This window comes from Pleurodeles waltl, chromosome 8 (assembly GCF_031143425.1).
Source record: "Pleurodeles waltl isolate 20211129_DDA chromosome 8, aPleWal1.hap1.20221129, whole genome shotgun sequence".
Classification (NCBI taxonomy): domain Eukaryota; kingdom Metazoa; phylum Chordata; class Amphibia; order Caudata; family Salamandridae; genus Pleurodeles; species Pleurodeles waltl.
In genome coordinates, this window is record NC_090447.1 from 920,554,756 (window position 1) to 920,574,324 (window position 19,569).

The window sequence follows — 19,569 nt, forward strand, 5'->3', positions numbered from 1 at the left end:
AATCTGCCCCCAAGGGGGCAGAAACCACTAGGCACCAGGGATTTTTTTTTGGCGCCAATGTCACGCAGGGGGAGCGACCCCGTAGGCAAGGGTCGCTCCCAGGGGAGGTTGGGGGGATTTATTTTAGGCAATTTCTGCCCCCCCTGGGGGCAGATCGGCCTATTGTTATTAGGCCGATCTGCCCCCGGGGGCAGAAACCTCTAGGCGCCAGGGCAAATATTTTTTTTGTGTTTTTTGTTTGTTTTTTCAGAGATGGGGAGCGACCCATTAGGCAAGGGTCACTCCCCTGGGGGGCAAGTTGTATTTAGACCATTTATTGGCTGATTTTAGGTCAATCTGCCCCCAAGGGCAAAAACCACTAGGCACCGGGGATTTTTTTTTTTGGGGCGCCAATGTCACGCAGGGGGAGCGACCCCGTAGGCAAGGGTCGCTCCCGGGGAGGGTTTGGGGGCAAATTTATTTTAGGCCATTTCTGCTCCCTCTGGGGCCAGATCGGCCTATTGTTATTAGGCCGATCTGCCCCCATGGGGGGGCAGAAACCTCTAGGCGCCAAGGCAAATTTTTTTTTGTGTTTTTTTTTGTTTGTTTGTTTTTTCAGAGATGGGGAGCGACCTATTAGGCAAGGGTCGCTCCCCTAGGGGGCAAATTGTATTTAGACCATTTCTGCCCCCCTTGGGGGCAGATTGGCCGATTTTAGGTCAATCTGACCCCAAGGGGCAGAAACCACTAGGCACAGGGATTTTTTTTTTGGCGCCAATGTCACGCAGTGGGAGCGACTCCGTAGGCAAGGGTCGCTCCTGGGGGGGGGGGGGGAATTTATTTTAGGCCATTTCTGCCCCCCCTGGGGCCAGATCGACCTATTGTTATTAGGCCGATCTGCCCCCAGGGGGGGCAGAAACCTCTAGGCGACAGGGCAATTATTATTATTTTTTTTTTTTTGTTTGTTTGTTTTTTCAGAGATCGGGAGCGACCCATTAGGCAAGGGTCGCTCCCCTGGGGGGCAAATTTTATTTAGACCATTACTGCCCCCCTTGGGGGCAGATTGTCCGATTTTAGGTCAATCTGCCCCCAAGGGGGCAGAAACCACTAGGCACCGGGGATTTTTTTTTGGCGCCAATGTCACGCAGGGGGAGCGACTCCGTAGGCAAGGGTCCCTCCCAGGGGGGAGGATTGGGGTGGTGGGAGGCAAATTTATTTGAGGCCATTTCTGCCCCCCCTGCGGCCTATTGTTATTAGGGTGAGGCAAGGGTCGCTCCCCTGGGGGACAAATTGTATTTAGATCATTGCTGCCCCCCTTGGGGGCAGATTGGTCGATTTTAGGTCAATCTGCCCCCAAGGGGGCAGAAACCACTAGGCACCAGGGATTTTTTTTTGGCGCCAATGTCACGCAGGGGGAGCAACCCCGTAGGCAAGGGTTGCTCCCAGGGTGGGGGGGGAATTTATTTTAGGCCATTTCTGCCCCCCCTGGGGGCAAATCGGCCTATTGTTATTAGGCCGATCTGCCCCCAGGGGGGGCAGAAACCTCTAGGCGCCTGGGCAATTTTATTTTTTGTGTTTTTTTTTGTTTGTTTGTTTTTTCAGAGATGGGGAGCGACCCATTAGGCAAGGGTCGCTCCCCTGGGGGGCAAATTGTATTTAGACCATTTATTGGCCGATTTTAGGTCAATCTGCCCCCAAGGGGCAAAAACCACTAGGCACCGGGGATTTTTTTTTGGCGCCAATGTCACGCAGGGGGAGCGACCCCGTAGGCAAGGGTCGCTCCTGGGGGGGGGAATTTATTTTAGGCCATTTCTGCCCCCCCTGGGGCCAGATCAGCCTATTGTTATTAGGCCGATCTGCCCCCAGGCGGGGGCAGAAACCTCTAGGTGACAGGGCAATTTTTTTTTTGTTTTTGTTTTTTTGTTTGTTTGTTTTTTCAGAGATTGGGAGCGACCTATTAGGCAAGGGTTGCTCCCCTAGGGGGCAAATTGTATTTAGACCATTTCTGCCCCCCTTGGGGGCAGATTGGCCGATTTTAGGTCAATCTGACCCCAAGGGGCAGAAACCACTAGGCACGGGGATTTTTTTTTGGGCGCCAATGTCACGCAGTGGGAGCGACTCCGTAGGCAAGGGTCGCTCCTGGGGGGGGGGGGGGAGGAATTATTTTAGGCTATTTCTGCCCCCCCTGGAGGCAGATCGGCCTATTGTTATTAGGCCGATCTGCCCCCAGGGGGGGCAGAAACTTCTAGGCACCAGGGCAATTTTTTTTGTGTTTTTTTTTTTTGTTTGTTTTTTCAGAGATGGGGAGCGACCCATTATGCAAGGGTCGCTCCCCTGGGGGGGAAATTATATTTAAACCATTTATTGGCCGATTTTAGGTCAATCTGCCCCCAAGGGGCAAATACCCCTAGGCACCGGGGATTTTTTTTTTTGGCGCCAATGTCACGCAGGGGGAGCGACCCCGTAGGCAAGGGTCGCTCCCGGGGAGGGTTTGGGGGCAAATTTATTTTAGGCCATTTCTGCTCCCCCTGGGGCCAGATCGGCCTATTGTTATTAGGCCGATCTGCCCCCAGGGGGGGCAGAAACCAATAGGCGACAGGGCAATTTTTTTTTTTTGTTTGTTTTTTCAGAGATCAGGAGCGACCCATTAGGCAAGGGTCGCTCCCCTGGGGGGCAAATTGTATTTAGACCATTTCTGCTCCCCTTGGTGGCAGATTGGCCGATTTTAGGTCAATCTGACCCCAAGGGGAAGAAACCACTAGGCACCGAGGATTTTTTTTTTTGGCGCCAATGTCACGCAGGGGGAGCGACCCCGTAGGCAAGGGTCGCTCCTGGGGGGGGGGGAATTTATTTTAGGCCATTTCTGCCCCCCCTGGGGCCAGATCAGCCTATTGTTATTAGGCCGATCTGCCCCCAGGGGGGGGCAGAAACCTCTAGGCGACAAGGCAATTTTTTTTTTTTTTTTTTTTTTTTTTTGTTTGTTTTTTCAGAGATCGGGAGCGACCTATTAGGCAAGGGTCGCTCCCCTAGGGGGCAAATTGTATTTAGACCATTTCTGCCCCCCTTGGGGGCAGATTGGCCGCTTTTAGGTCAATCTGACCCCAAGGGGCAGAAACCACTAGGCACCGGGGATTTTTTTTTTGGGCGCCAATGTCACGCAGGGGGAGCGACCCCGTAGGCAAGGGTCGCTCCTGGGGGGGGGAATTTATTTTAGGCCATTTCTGCCCCCCCTGGGGCCAGATCAGCCTATTGTTATTAGGCCGATCTGCCCCCAGGGGGGGGCAGAAACCTCTAGGTGACAGGGCAATTTTTTTTTTGTTTTTGTTTTTTTGTTTGTTTTTTCAGAGATCGGGAGCGACCTATTAGGCAAGGGTCGCTCCCCTAGGGGGCAAATTGTATTTAGACCATTTCTGCCCCCCTTGGGGGCAGATTGGCCGATTTTAGGGCAATCTGACCCCAAGGGGCAGAAACCACTAGGCACGGGGATTTTTTTTTGGGCGCCAATGTCACGCAGTGGGAGCGACTCCGTAGGCAAGGGTCGCTCCTGGGGGGGGGGAGGATTTATTTTAGGCCATTTCTGCCCCCCCTGGGGGCAGATCGGCCTATTGTTATTAGGCCGATCTGCCCCCAGGGGGGGCAGAAACTTCTAGGCGCTAGGGCAATTTTTTTTGTGTTTTTTTGTTTGTTTGTTTTTTCAGAGATGGGGAGCGACCCATTATGCAAGGGTCGCTCCCCTGGGGGGGAAATTGTATTTAGACCATTTATTGGCCGATTTTAGGTCAATCTGCCCCCAAGGGGCAAAAACCCCTAGGCACCGGGGATTTTTTTTTTTGGCGCCCATGTCACGCAGGGGGAGCGACCCCGTAGGCAAGATTCGCTCCCGGGGGAGGGTTGGGGGGACAAATTTATTTTAGGCCATTTCTGCTCCCCCTGGGGCCAGATCGGCCTATTGTTATTAGGCCGATCTGCCCCCAGGGTGGGCAGAAACCAATAGGCGACAGGGCAATTATTATTATGATTTTTTTTTTTTTTCAGAGATGGGGAGCGACCCATTAGGCAAGGGTCGCTCCCCTGGGGGGCAAATTTTATTTAGACCATTACTGCCCCCCTTGGGGGCAGATTGTCTGATTTTAGGTCAATCTGCCCCCAAGGGGGCAGAAACAACTAGGCACCGGGGATTTTTTTTTTGGGCGCCATTGTCCCGCAGGGGGAGCGACCCCGTAGGCAAGGGTTGCTCCCGGGGGTGGGGGGGGAATTTATTTTAGGCCATTTCTGCCTCCCCTGGGGGCAAATCGGCCTATTGTTATTAGGCTGATCTGCCCCCAGGGGGGGCAGAAACCTCTAGGCGCCTGGGCAATTTTATTTTTTGTGTTTTTTTTTGTTTGTTTGTTTTTTCAGAGATGGGGATCGACCCATTAGGCAAGGGTCACTCCCCTGGGGGGCAAATTGTATTTAGACCATTTATTGGCCGATTTTAGGTCAATCTGCCCCCAAGGGGCAAAAACCACTAGGCACCGGGGATTTTTTTTTTGGGCGCCAATGTCACGCAGGGGGAGCGACCCCGTAGGCAAGGGTCGCTCCCGGGGGAGGGTTGGGGGGTGGGGGGCAAAATTTTTTTAGGCCATTTCTGCCCCCCCTGGGGCCAGATCGGCCTATTGTTTTTAGGCCGATCTGCCCCCAGGGGGGGCAGAGACCTCTAGGCGCCAGGGCAAATTTTTTTTTGTGTTTTTTTTTTGTTTGTTTGTTTGTTTTTTCAGAGATGGGGAGCGACCCATTAGGCAAGGGTCGCTCCCCTGGGGGGCAAATTGTATTTAGACCATTTCTGCCCCCCCCGGGCTCCCTGAGCTAGAGGCCAAGATCCACAGGTAGGCACTGTTTTCTATGAAAAAATGTGAAGTGTCCACGTTGTGTTTTGGGCCATTTCCTGTGGCGGGCGCTAGGCCTACCCACACAAGTGAGGTATCATTTTTATCGGGAGACTTGGGGGAAGGCTGGATGGAAGGAAATTTGTGGCTCCTCTCTGATTCCAGAACTTTCTGTCACCGAAATGTGAGGAAAATGTGTTTTTTTAGCCAAATTTTGAGGTTTGCAAAGGAATCTGGGTAACAGAACCTGGTCAGAGCCCCACAAGTCACCCCATCTTGGATTCCCCTAGGTCTCTAGTTTTAAAAAATGCACAGGTTTGGTAGGTTTCCCTAGGTGCCGGCTGCGCTAGAGGCCAAAATCTACGGGTAGGCACTTTGCAAAAAACACCTCTGTTTTCTTTCAAAAAATGTGATGTATCCATGTTGCGTTTTGGGGCATTTCCTGTCGCGGGCGCTAGGCCTACCCACACAAGTGAGGTATCATTTTTATCTGGAGACTTGGGGGAAAGCTGAGTGGAAGGAAGTTTTTGGCTCCTCTCTGATTCCAGAACTTTCTGTCAACAAAATGTGAGGAAAATGTGGGGTTTTTTAGCCACATTTTGAGGTTTGCAAAGGATTCTGGGTAACAGAACCTGGTCAGAGCCCCACAAGTGACCCCATATTGGATTCCCCTACGACTCTAGTTTTAAAAAATGCACAGGTTTGGTAGTTTTCTCTAGGTGCCGGCTGAGCTAGAGGCCAAAATCTACAGGTAGGCACTTTGCAAAAAACACCTCTGTTTTCTTTCAAAAAATGTGATGTGTCCACGTTGCGTTTTGGGGCATTTCCTATCGCGGGAGCTAGGCCTACCCACACAAGTGAGGTATCATTTTTATCGGGAGTCTTGGGGGAACGCTGGGTGGAAGGAAATTTGTGGCTCCTCTCTGATTCCAGAACTTTCTGTCACCAAAATGTGCGGAAAACTTGTTTTTTTGGGCCAAGTTTTGAGGTTTGCAAAGGATTCTGGGTAACAGAACCTGGTCAGAGCCCCACAAGTCACCCCATCTTGGATTCCCCTAGGTCTCTAGTTTTCAAAAATGCACAGGTTTGGTAGGTTTCCCTAGGTGCCGGCTGACCTAGAGGCCAAAATTTACAGGTAGGCACTTTGCAAAAAACACCTCTGTTTTCTTTCAAAAAATGTGATGTGTCCACGTTGCGTTTTGGGGCATTTCCTGTCGCGGGCGCTAGGCCTACCCACACAAGTGAGGTATCATTTTTATCGGGAGACTTGGGGAAACGCTGGGTGTAAGGGAATTTGTGGCTCCTCTCTGATTCCAGAACTTTCTGTCACCAAAATGTGAGGAAAACTTGTTTTTTAGCCAAATTTTGAGGTTTGCAAAGGATTCTGGGTAACAGAACCTGGTCAGAGCCCCACAAGTCACCCCATCTTGGATTCCCCTAGGTCTCTAGTTTTCAAAAATGCACATGTCTGGTAGGTTTCCCTAGGTGCCGGCTGAGCTAGAGGCCAAAATCTACAGGTAGGCACTTTGCAAAAAACACCTCTGTTTTCTTTAAAAAAATGTGATGTGTCCACGTTGCGTTTTGGGGCATTTCCTGTCGCGGGCGCTAGGCCTACCCACACAAGTGAGGAATCATTTTTATCGGGAGACTTGGGGGAACGCTGGGTGGAAGGCAATTTGTGGCTCCTCTCTGATTCCAGAACTTTATTTCACCAAAATTTGAGGAAAATGTGTTTTTTAGCCAAAGTTTGAGGTTTGCAAAGGATGCTGGGTAACAGAACCTGGTCAGAGCCCCACAAATCACCCAATCTTGGATTGTCCTAGGTCTTTAGTTTTAAAAAATGCACAGGGTTGGTATGTTTTCCTAGGTGCCGGCTGAGCTAGAGGCCAAAATCTACAGGTAGGCACTTTGCAAAAAACTCCTCTGTTTTGTGTAAAAAAATGTGATGTGTCCACGTTGCGTTTTGGGGCGTCTCCTGTCGCAGGCGCTAGGCCTACCCACACAAGTGAGGTATCATTTTTATCGGGAGACTTGGGGGAACATAGATTAGCAAAACAAGTGGTATTGCCCCTTGTCTTTCTCTACATTTTTTCCTTCCAAATATACGAGAGTGTGTAAAAAAGACGTCTATTTGAGAAATGCCCTGTAATTCACATGCTAGTATGGTCACCCCGGAATTCAGAGATGTGCAAATAACCACTGCTCCTCAACACCTTATCTTGTGCCCTTTTTGGAAATACAAAGGTTTTCTTGATAGCTATTTTCCACTCTTTATATTTCAGCAAATTAATTGCTGTATACCCGGTATAGAGTGAAAACGCACTGCAGGGTGCAGCTCATTTATTGGCTCTGGGTACCTAGGGTTCTTGATGAACCTACAAGCCCTATATATGCCCGCAACCAGAGGAGTCCAGCAGACGTAACGGTATATTGCTTTCGAAAATCTGACATTGCAGGAAAAAGTTACAGAGTAAAACGTAGAGAAAAAGTGATGATTTTTTCACCTCAATTTCAATATTTTTATTTTTCTGTTGTTATTTTCTGTAGGAAACCCTTGTAGGATCTACACAAATGACCCCTTTCTGAATTCAGAATTTTGTCTACTTTTCAGAAATGTTTAGGTTTCTGGGATCCATCATTGGTTTCACACCCATTTCTGTCACCGACTGGAAGGAGGCTGAACGCACAAAAAATTGTAAAAATGGGGTATATCCCAGTAAAATGCCACATTTGTGTTGTAAAATTGGGTTTTCTGATTCAAGTCTGCCTGATCCTAAAAGCTGGGAAGCTGGTGATTTTAGCACCGCAAACCCTTTGTTGATGCCATTTTCAGGGAAAAAACCTTCTTCTGCTGCCACTTTTTCCCATTTTAAAAAAAAAATGAAATTTTCACTGTATTTTGGCTAATTTCTTGGCCTCCTTCAACGGAACCCACAAAGTCTGGGTACCTCTAGAATCCCTAGGATGTTGGGAAAAAAAGGACGCAAATTTGGCTTGGCTAGCTTATGTGGACAAAAAGTTATGAGGGCCTAAGAGCGAACTGCCCCAAATAACCAAAAAAAGGCTCGGCACAGGAGGGGGAAAAGGCCTGGCAGCGAATGGGTTAAGCAAGTGCAGTGCTAAATACTGTTCAGATGCGTTCAACCAAATTTCAGATAATTCGTGCAAAGGTGGTGGAAATAGGGCTAAAGCTTCCATGTTAAACTACATCTAATGAAGTGTCACTAAGTTACAAAATCATTCAAGGATTCTGACCACCAACAGAAAACAGATGTCACCAAGGAACAATCAATGAGCAATAGGAAATATGTGATATTTTCAGGCATAATAACTCAAATATCTGCTAAAATGACACTTTTTTTGCAAAGGTCCCTTGGTGGTTGTCTTCAGGAGATAATTTATACTCACACAGGGTTTCCAATCGCACCTTTAGCTCTCATGTGCCCTATGGTACAAAGCTAAATCATGCACAGTGTTACTCAAACATGGCACTCAGTACTGCACATTTCTGAAAATGTTGCACAAAGCAGAGCAGCTACCCAAGTTGCTGTGCTGCATTGTTTAAGGGGGGAAAGGCCAGCTTAGAGACATAAGATATGGTGCTGCTGTTGTCATCCCCTCTCCTTGTTCTCAAATAGACTGCCTAGCACCACACACACACACTTTTGCACCATCGTGGAACCCTTTTTACAAAATACTATATTTAGACTGACTTTAAAACTTTTTCCACATTGTAGTGGGCTGTACAGTGCAGCACATGTGATGTGGGAAAGATTTCAACTTAACACCTGCCTTGAGGATGCATTCGATTTTGGTGCAAAGCCCTCTCTACTAGTATTTCAGAAAACATGGGTGAAAGCCAAGGAACACCCATTGGGATGTTCCCTCAGTGCAAAGCTCTGATTCTACTAGTTTAAGGTTACATTCCAGTTGAAGTGAAGTTTTGCACTGGAAAGTAATTACTGTTGCAATTGGGGTACACCCATTCAGTACACTTGGATTTTTTGCTTTTTGGGTCACCCGTTTTTTTATCTTTTACTGTGGGTTAGTCTCACTACATGTGTCTCACCTACAGTAATCACATGGCAAATGGAGTGCGCTGTTTACAGTTAGTACCTGTCGGGTTAGGGTACACTAAAAGGGAAAGTCAGTATGATTTACTGTTTTGCCTATAGTGACACTCCATTATACACATAGGGAGAGAGCTGCCTTAGAGTGCAGTTTTGCTTCTCTGTAGCCTACAGAGACCATTGCCATCTTGAATCGAGGTGTAACCTGTTGGGGAAAATCAATTCTGTAATTTTCAAAATGATATCTGTACACTGTATGGGTCTACCATGGATTACTAAAGGAGGAACTACTTTATGCCCAACATGGACTAGGAACTCTGCCAATTTGACCCCAGGAACAGTGGAACTCCCCAAGGGCCATGAGGCTGGCCCCCTTACACCACTTGAGGGCCAGTTGGGGGAAAGCCCTGGACTTTTGTGCGCAAAAGCCAAGGTCAGTAGGGGACCTGGCTCAGGGAGCCAGAAGCACCAGCTCCTTGAGGACTCTACTACTTTGGAGGTGAGGATGGTTGTTGCAACCATCCCTGGTAGATAGAGCTCCGCACCAGGAGTAAAATGAGCCTAGGATCATCCAAATCGGCCCATCGGAGACTGTGGTGTTCCATTTTAAAGTTTGGTGACATTTGACCTCTCTTGCCACGGAGCATGTGGGGCTCCACTTCCCATTTGGTAAATGTTCCCAGGGTGAGCCAGTGTCTGGGGATCAGTGTAAGAACTAACGTAAATTATCCCAGGGAGGGGGCATTGCATGGGTCCCCCCGAATATTCTCAAATTTCGCCTGAGAACTCCATCCCGCAAGTGTACTCTTTTCAGGGGCTAGGACCCAATCCATTCATTTAATGATAGGGGGAGAACTGTTGTACTCCCCCAAGCATGGCCAGCCTCCCTGCTCCCTGTAACGTCTCTGCATGGAAGCAGGAGGCTGCCACAGATTGCCACACATTCCAGCAGGAGCGGGCTAGCAGAGAAATGTTCTGGCTTCCCTTGCAACACAGAAGATTGCTGCCCGAGTGTAGAGCCAGCAAGAGTGGCCAGGGTCAAGCTCCCAGGGCCCCCTCCCCAACATGGACCAAACTGTAGGATGCCCAGGTGGGTAAGAGAGCCAGTAATAAAATATTCACTGTTCCTGAAGAGGCGCTTCCTAATGCTCTGCGGGGCTGAATCACTCTTGACTATTTTAGTCCTGATTTTGGTTGCTTCTCCCTTTCTGCAGGATCACCACCAACAACATCAGGAAGTGTGTAGCCTTCTCTTGAAACAGACTTGAGGAGTCCCAACCCCAAGTTGGGTGTAACTTAAAAAGACAAGCCTACCCGGGATTTGTCTACAGATTTTAAGCACTCCCAAAGTGGGAGCTTTTGTTCCACAGCTGTGAGTGCTGCACCCTCTAGGGACTATGTTTATGTTGCAGTCATTATGGTGTGAAAGGCCAAAACCGTGGTTAAAGATAATACATGTCTTGAAGTACCCTCTAGGGGCTAAGTGTATGGTTGCAATGCAATGTCCTCACAACCTGAGGCCCTACAGGGGCTGCTTATATAATTGCAGTTTGATGGTTATAAATGTATAAAAAATATGCAAACACTGGTTTTACTGATTATAAATGCTTTATTGATTCCCCTTAATGATGACAATGATTACACATCACAGTATATATGTTTTTTAGCCTTAATGAGTGCATTCATACAGCAATTATTATTTTTGATAATTGCATTTAAGCAAAAAATGAAGATTTTAGCTTGTGAGTTGTTGCTCTTAAACCTTGACAAAACCAGTGGACTCACTTGATATGTTTGTGTAAACCCTTTGGGGGTCAAAGGTGATTATACAATGCCATATATGGTATTTTCCATCTGCCAATGTACATATTTGTAAATTATTGCATAGCATTTACTAGTGTGTGTGTGTAGTAAATGTACTTCTCCTTTTACTAAAGAATAAGTACTGACTGAACAATAATCTTTTTAGTGTTATTATTGCATGCCAATGAATGGTGATTACTAGCCCACACCACCTCCCCTGAGTAGGCCTTGGACTGCTCTGCCTCGCTACCCTGAGAGGGTCACATGCTACAAGGGAGTGATTGATTCCCAGTAGGGATATTGTGGACCTGTTAATTGTGCAGGCCACACAACTAATAACCCAATTTCCTACAGTTACTATTTTAACACTTTGCACCAGTTTGTATCACTTGTTTGTGGTACTGTGCCAGCACAAAATGATGATAAACCTGCCCCAATGTGTTGTCAATACAGAGCTGTGGTATTTTTTGATGTAAACCAATACAGACTTACATGCAATATTGTTTTGCATGATTCTCAGTAAATTGAAGTCCCAAACTATGGGGCATATTTACAAGGAATTCGCACTTTGGCTCTGATGCACCAGTTTCCTTGCACTGCCCTGCTCCCCCAAAAAACTTTTGGTACAGTTGTGGTGCTTTTGGCGCTAGTCCAACAAAGCTCTGGGAGGCCCATAGGACATAGCACTAGAGTCACTTTAAGGCCTGCCCTGCCCTAATGATGAGGGCCTGTTTAGCGCCGCCGGAGCATTAAAAAATGATGCCACAGCATCGCTAAGAGGTGCAAGGGGCTTGTAAATATGCCCCTAGAACTCTGGTTGCAGTGGAAGAACTGACAAAGGGCCAGCAGGTGCGGGTGCGCGCTTTCGAGGGCTTTACTTCTGTATGCGATTAACTTCTCTACATTTTTTCATCTCCCTACCGAACTTTTCCGGGGCTCTTATCATTTTCCAGCACAGCTAATGTAATGTACTACACACATCATACTACCGAAAGTGACTTTTTCTGACAACCCTTTAACCGATTACATTTCATACTTGCATTACCTTTCAAGAAACAAAAAAACAATTACAGAAGTTATTCTTTTGAAATGTGCTTTTTACGGTGCGCATTCATCCTTTGCTCAAAAGATAGAACTTTTTGAGCTCCTTAGATGAAATCGTTTTTTTTCTCAAGAGCACTGAAAGGCTTTGCAAGCAAGAAATATGACCAGTTATGCATGCCATCTATTTTTCATGAGCACCTTATTCCGAAAGTTGCATATTATGGAAATACCATTGCTTGAAGCTTCACAAATACAATAAAGGGAATTGCTAGTTGTGAAAGTCTTATAGAAAGAACACCGAAGATTACAAATGAGTATAGCGGTGTAATACAAAATAATGTCTACAATGCCATACAGTATAAACCTCGCTTTAGAATATCTAGGACATCAGAACTCATCATACAATAATCCTTATTTTTTACAGCTATCTAGCTACTTCTAGAAATTGTTAGTAAAAATAAAAGCATATTTATCACAGACGAACACAAAACAGTTACTTACTAAAAGCAGCAAACCGGCCTGTAAACCAGGGATCTCCAACTTTTTTTTATAAGTGCTACTTATGGACAAAAAGCAATGTCTGCTTCAGACAAGATTCAAAAGGTGGCAATTGCATGCATCTTTTTCAGTTTTGGAAAAAAGTCCTAATTCAAACAAACCTAAGCTTTTCATTTACTATGTCGGGCTGCACACAGTGTCGCTAGAGATACCCCTGGGGGATACCTGCTGTAAATATTAAGAAACCTTCATTTGTTTATAATAAGGTTTTCATGTGTTGGGCAGATGAGAAACGTGACATTTTACAGTGCATCTTCAATACTCCTTTTTGAACTCCGCTAAATAAACATACACATCTGCAGTGTTTGTTTTAGAGGGATCCTGTTATATGTGATGATTTGCCAGTGGATTTTACGCTAACAAAATAGATCAACATCTCACAGTGCTTAATTTATGCTTGTTGTTTCCGGTGCGGTGCACTTGTTTTTGAGGGCCGGCACTTATTTTTCTGCCTCACGCATTTACTGTGAGCAAAAGACACCTATGGGAAAGACGAAAGAAGAACTAAACGAAAAAGTGTCACAAAGGGAGAAAGAGGAAAGCTGCAAGAGTGAGCTGAAGGGTAGGGAGTGGCTGTAAATGGATTAAAGAGCCCAAAGATTTCTTCAGGATTATGCTGCCTTAGTATTCCGTGTCGTGCATTTAATTGCAGCAGCCTCATGTTTAGGAGGAGGGCTTTGGGCACCAGCACGCTTTTATTTACAAATTAAGCACTGAGAGGGAAAATATTCTGTAAACAAGAGAAGATAAATTGATCATATAACATTACACAAACATACAGAACTGCTCCAACATGGGCAGACGCGTGCACAGATGCTCAATCGTGCAGACGTGCACACATGCTCAAACACACACAAAGAACAGGTATTGCTGCTGGCATCTGTGCATGCTTTCCTCACATGCTCTAAGTGGTAACAGTGCAGGTAGTTGTTGTACACACTTACATACAGAAATGCACACACATACAAATATCCCCCCACACTCTTAAAAAGGTAGTACATTGAGCAATTGTGTAAATGTTCCTCACTCACTCTAATTACTAGTGGTACAGGAAGTTGCAATGCATACTCAAAAATACACACACACATACACATAGAACACATATATCATATCACATGCAGAATATATAAAAAATGTGCAGTTCCCCTGCAAGTTATCCTCACACACTGAGACCATCTAAGGCATAGCAGAAGCCATATGACTGTCAGAGAAGACCGTATATCTTTCCTTGCAATTCTCATATTGTTTAGACTCAAATATCTAACCACACTAGACCCATTAGTTTAAGAACATACCTGTTTCCTAATCTCTAACCAAATTTCTTTGAACCCTTCATCAGTATAAAATGGGACAGTGTCAGCCTGTATTGACGTTTCAGAGAAATTCACAGTTGTTACTGGAACGTGCAGTTTCACTTTCAACAACATACGTATAGGCTCAAAATTCCACCATGTAAAATTATGTTGGTTGAAATTTCAGGATTGGCTGGTTTGATGTGACCACTTCACTAGGAATCAGTGACACTGCCGTGGGCTAATATCAAGATGCTGTCAATAGGAAAGATTCAAATCAGAGTGTGTACTCGTGGCCATGTTCCAATACATTGGCCCTCATTACGAGTTCGCCGGTATTTACTGCTGATCGCAGTGCTGGCGGCTGCCAAAATACCGTCATGGATGTGGTAAATTTACTGCCGTATTACGAGTCAAGAAAAATAAACCACCAGCAAACAGCCACTTTACAGACACCAACAGGCCGAACAACGGCGGCAAAGAGGCAGTTCAGTAACCACCACGCCAAAAATATCAGAAGTCAGCACAGCGGTCTTTCAACGGCGGTCTTCCATTGGTGGTACGGACCACTGCGGTCAAAAAATGAACTCCCTTCCAACACCACCCTACTTTGGACACATTGAAAACCCCACACCTGATACACATACACATACTTCACACACCCACACAAATCAATATAAAACACACACCCACAACACCCACAATCCTTTGCAACGCTTACCTGCTGCCATACAACTCCCGGTCACCTTGAAGAAAATACCACTCACCCAACATACACTCTTGCACACCCCTGACACCCAACAAACCACACAACTCACTAACACACAAGCACGCATCCCACAACACCAGCATACAACAGCTCTACCCCTTCCCCTAACTCACACACACTCCACTCCCCCAAACCACCCCACTACATCCACAGTTCTCATATCCAAACATAACACACCATGGCACCCACTAAATACCCCGTTTCACTGACAGAGAGTTGCGGACCATGGTGGACGAAATAGTCAGGGTAGAGCCACAGCTGTTCAATGCACAGGTCCAGCAGACATCCATAGCTAGGAAAATGGAGCTATGCCAGAGAATCGCCAACAAGGTGAATTCAGTGGGCAGCCTTCCACGCACTAGGAATGACATCAGGAAGAGGTGGAACAACCTGCAGGGGAAGGTCCGTTCCATGGCATCACATCACCAGATTGCCATCCACAAGACTGGCGGTGGTCACCCCTCCCCTGTTTTTCACTGACTGGGAGGAGAAAGTCTTGGCTCTCCTGCATCCAGAGGGCCTCACTGGAGTCACAGGAGGACTAGACTCTGGTAAGTCACTAACACACCCCTCCCATGATGTACACCGGTAATGCATCTCTCCTCCTCCCCTTATCACTACCCCAAAACTTCCTATCCCATACCCATCCCACCTCCTCAGTCACGCAAACATATATCCCCAGCATGCCCACTCCACCCCACTAACAAAATAACCAAAGTCTGTGCACACAACCACCACTCCCTGCATGTAATGCTTGAAACACTACAAGTTGGGGATGAAAGTACAACTAACAGGTGGCAACTGCTGACAGGGACATGGCAATTTCAGGATAGAGACCATTGACAGAAGGAAAGATATGCCACTGTTAATATGTGATTGTAAAACACAAAATGAATATCCACTATAGATAACTACCTGACTGTCAATGCCATATTCACAGAAGCATGTGAATACTACAAATACCTAGCTGAAACACAGTCAAAACCCTGCAGGATACACAATAAATTATACTTTCTCTGCACAGGTACTACTGCTAATACCAGCCGTTAGGAGGTGCCAGGAAGTGCCAGTGCCCATTGGAATAAGGCCCTGTGATGAAAGTCTATCGGGATGTTTGGATCTGGATGATCACCCTGGCCCATCGGGACCTTCTGGTCAGTCACTCTTCAGAGGCCTCACCCAGGCCACCACACAGACCCCCACAACACAGCCACCACCTACAGCTGTGGCCCAATGCCCCCAAACCAGAGTCTCCAGGCCATCCACAGTCCGCCCACCTGTACAGGGACTGGAGACACCGCCAATTACCAGGCCAGACCCTGAAGGTCCTGGTGCAAGCGAGAGTGGGCATACTGTTCTGGGGACACAGGGGGCCAGGGCCAGTCTTCCTACAGTTACGATATATGATGATGAGTCATTAACTCTCTATTTTCTTTCAGTTGAGTTGACCGTGATGGATAACACTTTGATTAATTCTGTAGTTGGAATTTGCATACGTGGAAGTGGCACTTTCTCTCAAGTTATGCCTTCCCTATTAGCGTGCTAGCCTGCTATTACTACTACCTAAGTACCACCCCTTACGATGCCATCTTGGGAAAACCTGCAGTAAGAAAAAAGGTTGCCTCGCTTCATCTATTCAGGTAGGAGAAGTACTATGGATTGAAGTGAACTTGCTTAGTTCATATCTATCTCCTACTGAAGAAGATGTTGTGGGTGTTTATTGGGTTTTTGTAGGCAAAATAGGCAAGGGCAAACATCCCCTAGTGGTCAATATTAGTTGCAGAGGGCAATAGAGCAAGGGTCTAAGTAAATGACATATACTTTTTTTTAGCAGATCAAAAATAACAGACAGCAGTGCAAACTAAAAGTCTAAAGCACAAAAATAAAGGTGTGAGACACAAATGAAGTAAGCAAATAATGTACCCTTTATTCTTTACAAATATAAAACCCTCCCTCTTCACCCACAACAGTCCCACCCCTCTCCCCAAACAAATGTATCCCTGTCCCCAAAGAGTCCAATGAAAAGTCCAAACTTGAAGACCATCCCAACCCCGTCCCCACCCTCTCCACTCACAACAAGTACCTACCACCAAAACAAAAAAAAACTGAAAAAAGGGCTTCAAAAGGACACTGTCTGTAAGAGTCCAGAGCTGGCTGATGCTCTGCTCTATCCTGGTGAGCTAGCTCTCTAAACAGTTCCTCCGTTGTAGTATGTGTCTTCGAAATGCTTTGGTTGGGCAGGAGGGTGCAACAGTAGGTGCAGTCAGGGACTCTGACTACTGTCAGCGGTGCCTGGGATGTAGTGGCTGGGAGGCTAGGGCTGGCAGGCTGTACTGCTGGGTCCTTGGTCTGAGGCAGCTGTTTCAGCCTCTTCCTTCTCCAGGGTCACCAGGCACTGTTACTCTGCCCGAATGTTCCCCAGCCTCTGCTACCACAGGCGGGCTCTATGTCCTGTCTAGTTGGTGGTGGTCATCCGGCAGGAGTAGCTATATCAAGGAAAAGAAAAAAAAAAGACAAATTGTAAACAATTGTAAACAAATGTCTGAATAAACACTTGTTCAAATGATAGATAGTGGGTGGCACAGTAGCACTGCATTGCTAGTCCCCTTGGGGCGATGGAATTTGTTGTGATTATTTTTTATAATTAGGAAAGTCACAGGGTCAATATTTTATTTGTTTACCTACAAATGCCTCACATAAGAAGCACTAACTGTCTGGTAGAAAAGAATTAAGGAAGAATAAGACCAGACCAACCCCTTTGCTGCCAGGTTCTTTCCCCCTCAGGTGCCAGGCATTTTTTTGGCTATTTGGGGCATTTCGGGCTTAGGCGCTCATAACTTTTTATCCACATAAGCTACCCACGCCAAATTTGCATCCTTTTTCCAAAATCCTAGGGATTCTAAAGGTGCCCAGAGTTTGTGGGTTCCGCTGAAGGAGACCAAGAAATCTGCCATAATACAGCAAAAATTGATTTTTTAAAAAAAGAAATGGGAAAAAAGAGCTGCAGAAGAAGGCTTGTGGTTTTTTCCCTGAAAATTGCATTAACAAAGGGTTTATCGTGCTAAAATCCCACTCTTCCCAGCTTTCAGGAACAGACAGACTTGAATCAGAATACCACATTTTTCAACACAATTTTGCCATTTTACTGAGACATACCAATTTTTTACTATTTTCTGTGCTTTTAGCCTCCTTCCACTTAGTGACAGAAATGGGTATGAAACCAATGCTGTATCCCAGAAAACTAAACGTTTGAATTCAGCAAGAGGTCATTTGTGTAGATCCTACAAGGTTTTCCTACAGAAAATAACAGCTGAAATGGAAAACATATTGAAATTTAGATAAAAAAAACAGGCATTTCTCTCTACGTTTTACTATGTTACTTATTCCTGACATGTCATATTTTCAAAAGTAATACACCTTTATGTCTGCTGGACTATTCTGTATTGTATACTGGGTATACAACTATTTATTTGGTAACATATAAAGAGTCAATAATAGGTATCAAGGAAACCTTTGTATTTCCAAAATGGCCACTAGATTAGGTGCTGAGAAGCAGTGGTTATTTGCACATCTCTGAATTCCAGGGTCCCCATACCAGCATGTGAATTACAGGGCATTTCTCAAACAGACGTCATTTTTCACACAATGTCTTACATTTGAAATGAAAAAATGTAGAGAAAGACAAGGGGCAATAACACTTGTTCTTCTATTCTGTGTTCTCCCAGGTCCCCCAATACAAATGGTACCTCACTTGTGTGGGTAGGCTTAATGCCCGCAACAGGAAACGCAACATGGACACATCACATTTTTACATTGAAATCTGATGTGTTTTTTGGAAAGTGCCTACCTGTGGATTTTGGCCTCTAGCGCAGCCGGCACCTAGGAAAACCAATCAAACCTGTGCATTTTTTAAAACAAGACACCTAGGGAAATCCAGGATGGGATGACTTGTGGGGCTTTCTCCAGGTTCTATTACCCAGAATCCTTTGAAAACCTCACAATTTGGCGAAAAGCACATTTTCCTCATATTTTGGTGATGAATAGTTCTGGAATTTAAGCGGAGCCACAAATTTCCTTCCACCCTGCATTCTCCCAAGTCTCCCAATAAAAATGGTACCTCACCTGTGCGGGTAGGCCTAGTGACCGCAACAGGAAATGCCCCAAAATACAACCTGGACACATCACATTTCCTAAAGAAAACTGACCTTTTTTTTGCCAAGTGCCTAGCTGTGGATTTTGACCTCTAGCTCAGCCGGCCCCGAGGAAAACCTACCAAACCTGGACATTTCTAAAAACTATACACTTAGGGGAGTTCAGAATGGGGTGACTTGTGTTGCTTTCACCAGGGTCTGTTACACAGAATCCTTTGCAAACCTCAAAATGTGGCAAAAAAACACTTTTCCTCACATTTCGCTGATGGAAAGTTCTGGAATCTAAGATGAACCACAAATTTCCTTCCACCCAGGGCTCTCCCAAGTCTCCTTATAAAAATAGTACCTCACTTGTGTGGGTAGGACTAATGCCCGCGACAGGGAATGCCCAAAAAACACAACATGGACACATCACATTTTGTAAAGAAAACTGACCTGTTTGTTGCAAAGAGCCTAGCTGTGGATTTTGTCCTCTAGCTCAGCCGGCACCTAGGAAAACCTACCAAACCTGGACATGTCTAAAAACTAGACACCTAGGGGAATTCAGAATATGGTGACTTGTGGGGCTCTCATCAGGTTCGGTTACCTAGAATCCTTTGCAAACCTCAAAATGTGGCAAAAAAAATACCTTTTCCACACATTTCGGTGATGGAAAATTCTGGAATCTAAGAGGAGCCTTTTCCACCCAGTGTTCCTCCAAGTCTCCTGATAAAAATGGTACCTAACTAGTGCCCGCAACAGGAAATGCCCCAAAACAATGTGAACACATCAAAAGTATCTATTACAAAACTACCTGTTTTTGCAGGGGGGGGGTCACCTGCGTTTTTGGTCCCAGGTGCAGCGGTCATCTAGGGAAACCTACCAAACCCAGACATTTTTTTAAACTAGACATGCAGAGAAGTCTAGGGAGGTGTGGCTTGGGTGGATCCCCCAACATTTTCTTACCCAGACTCTTGCAAATCTCAAATATAGCTAGAAAATTCACATTTTCCACACTTTTCTTTGTAGGATCTCTGTACCGGTACAAATTTCCTACCA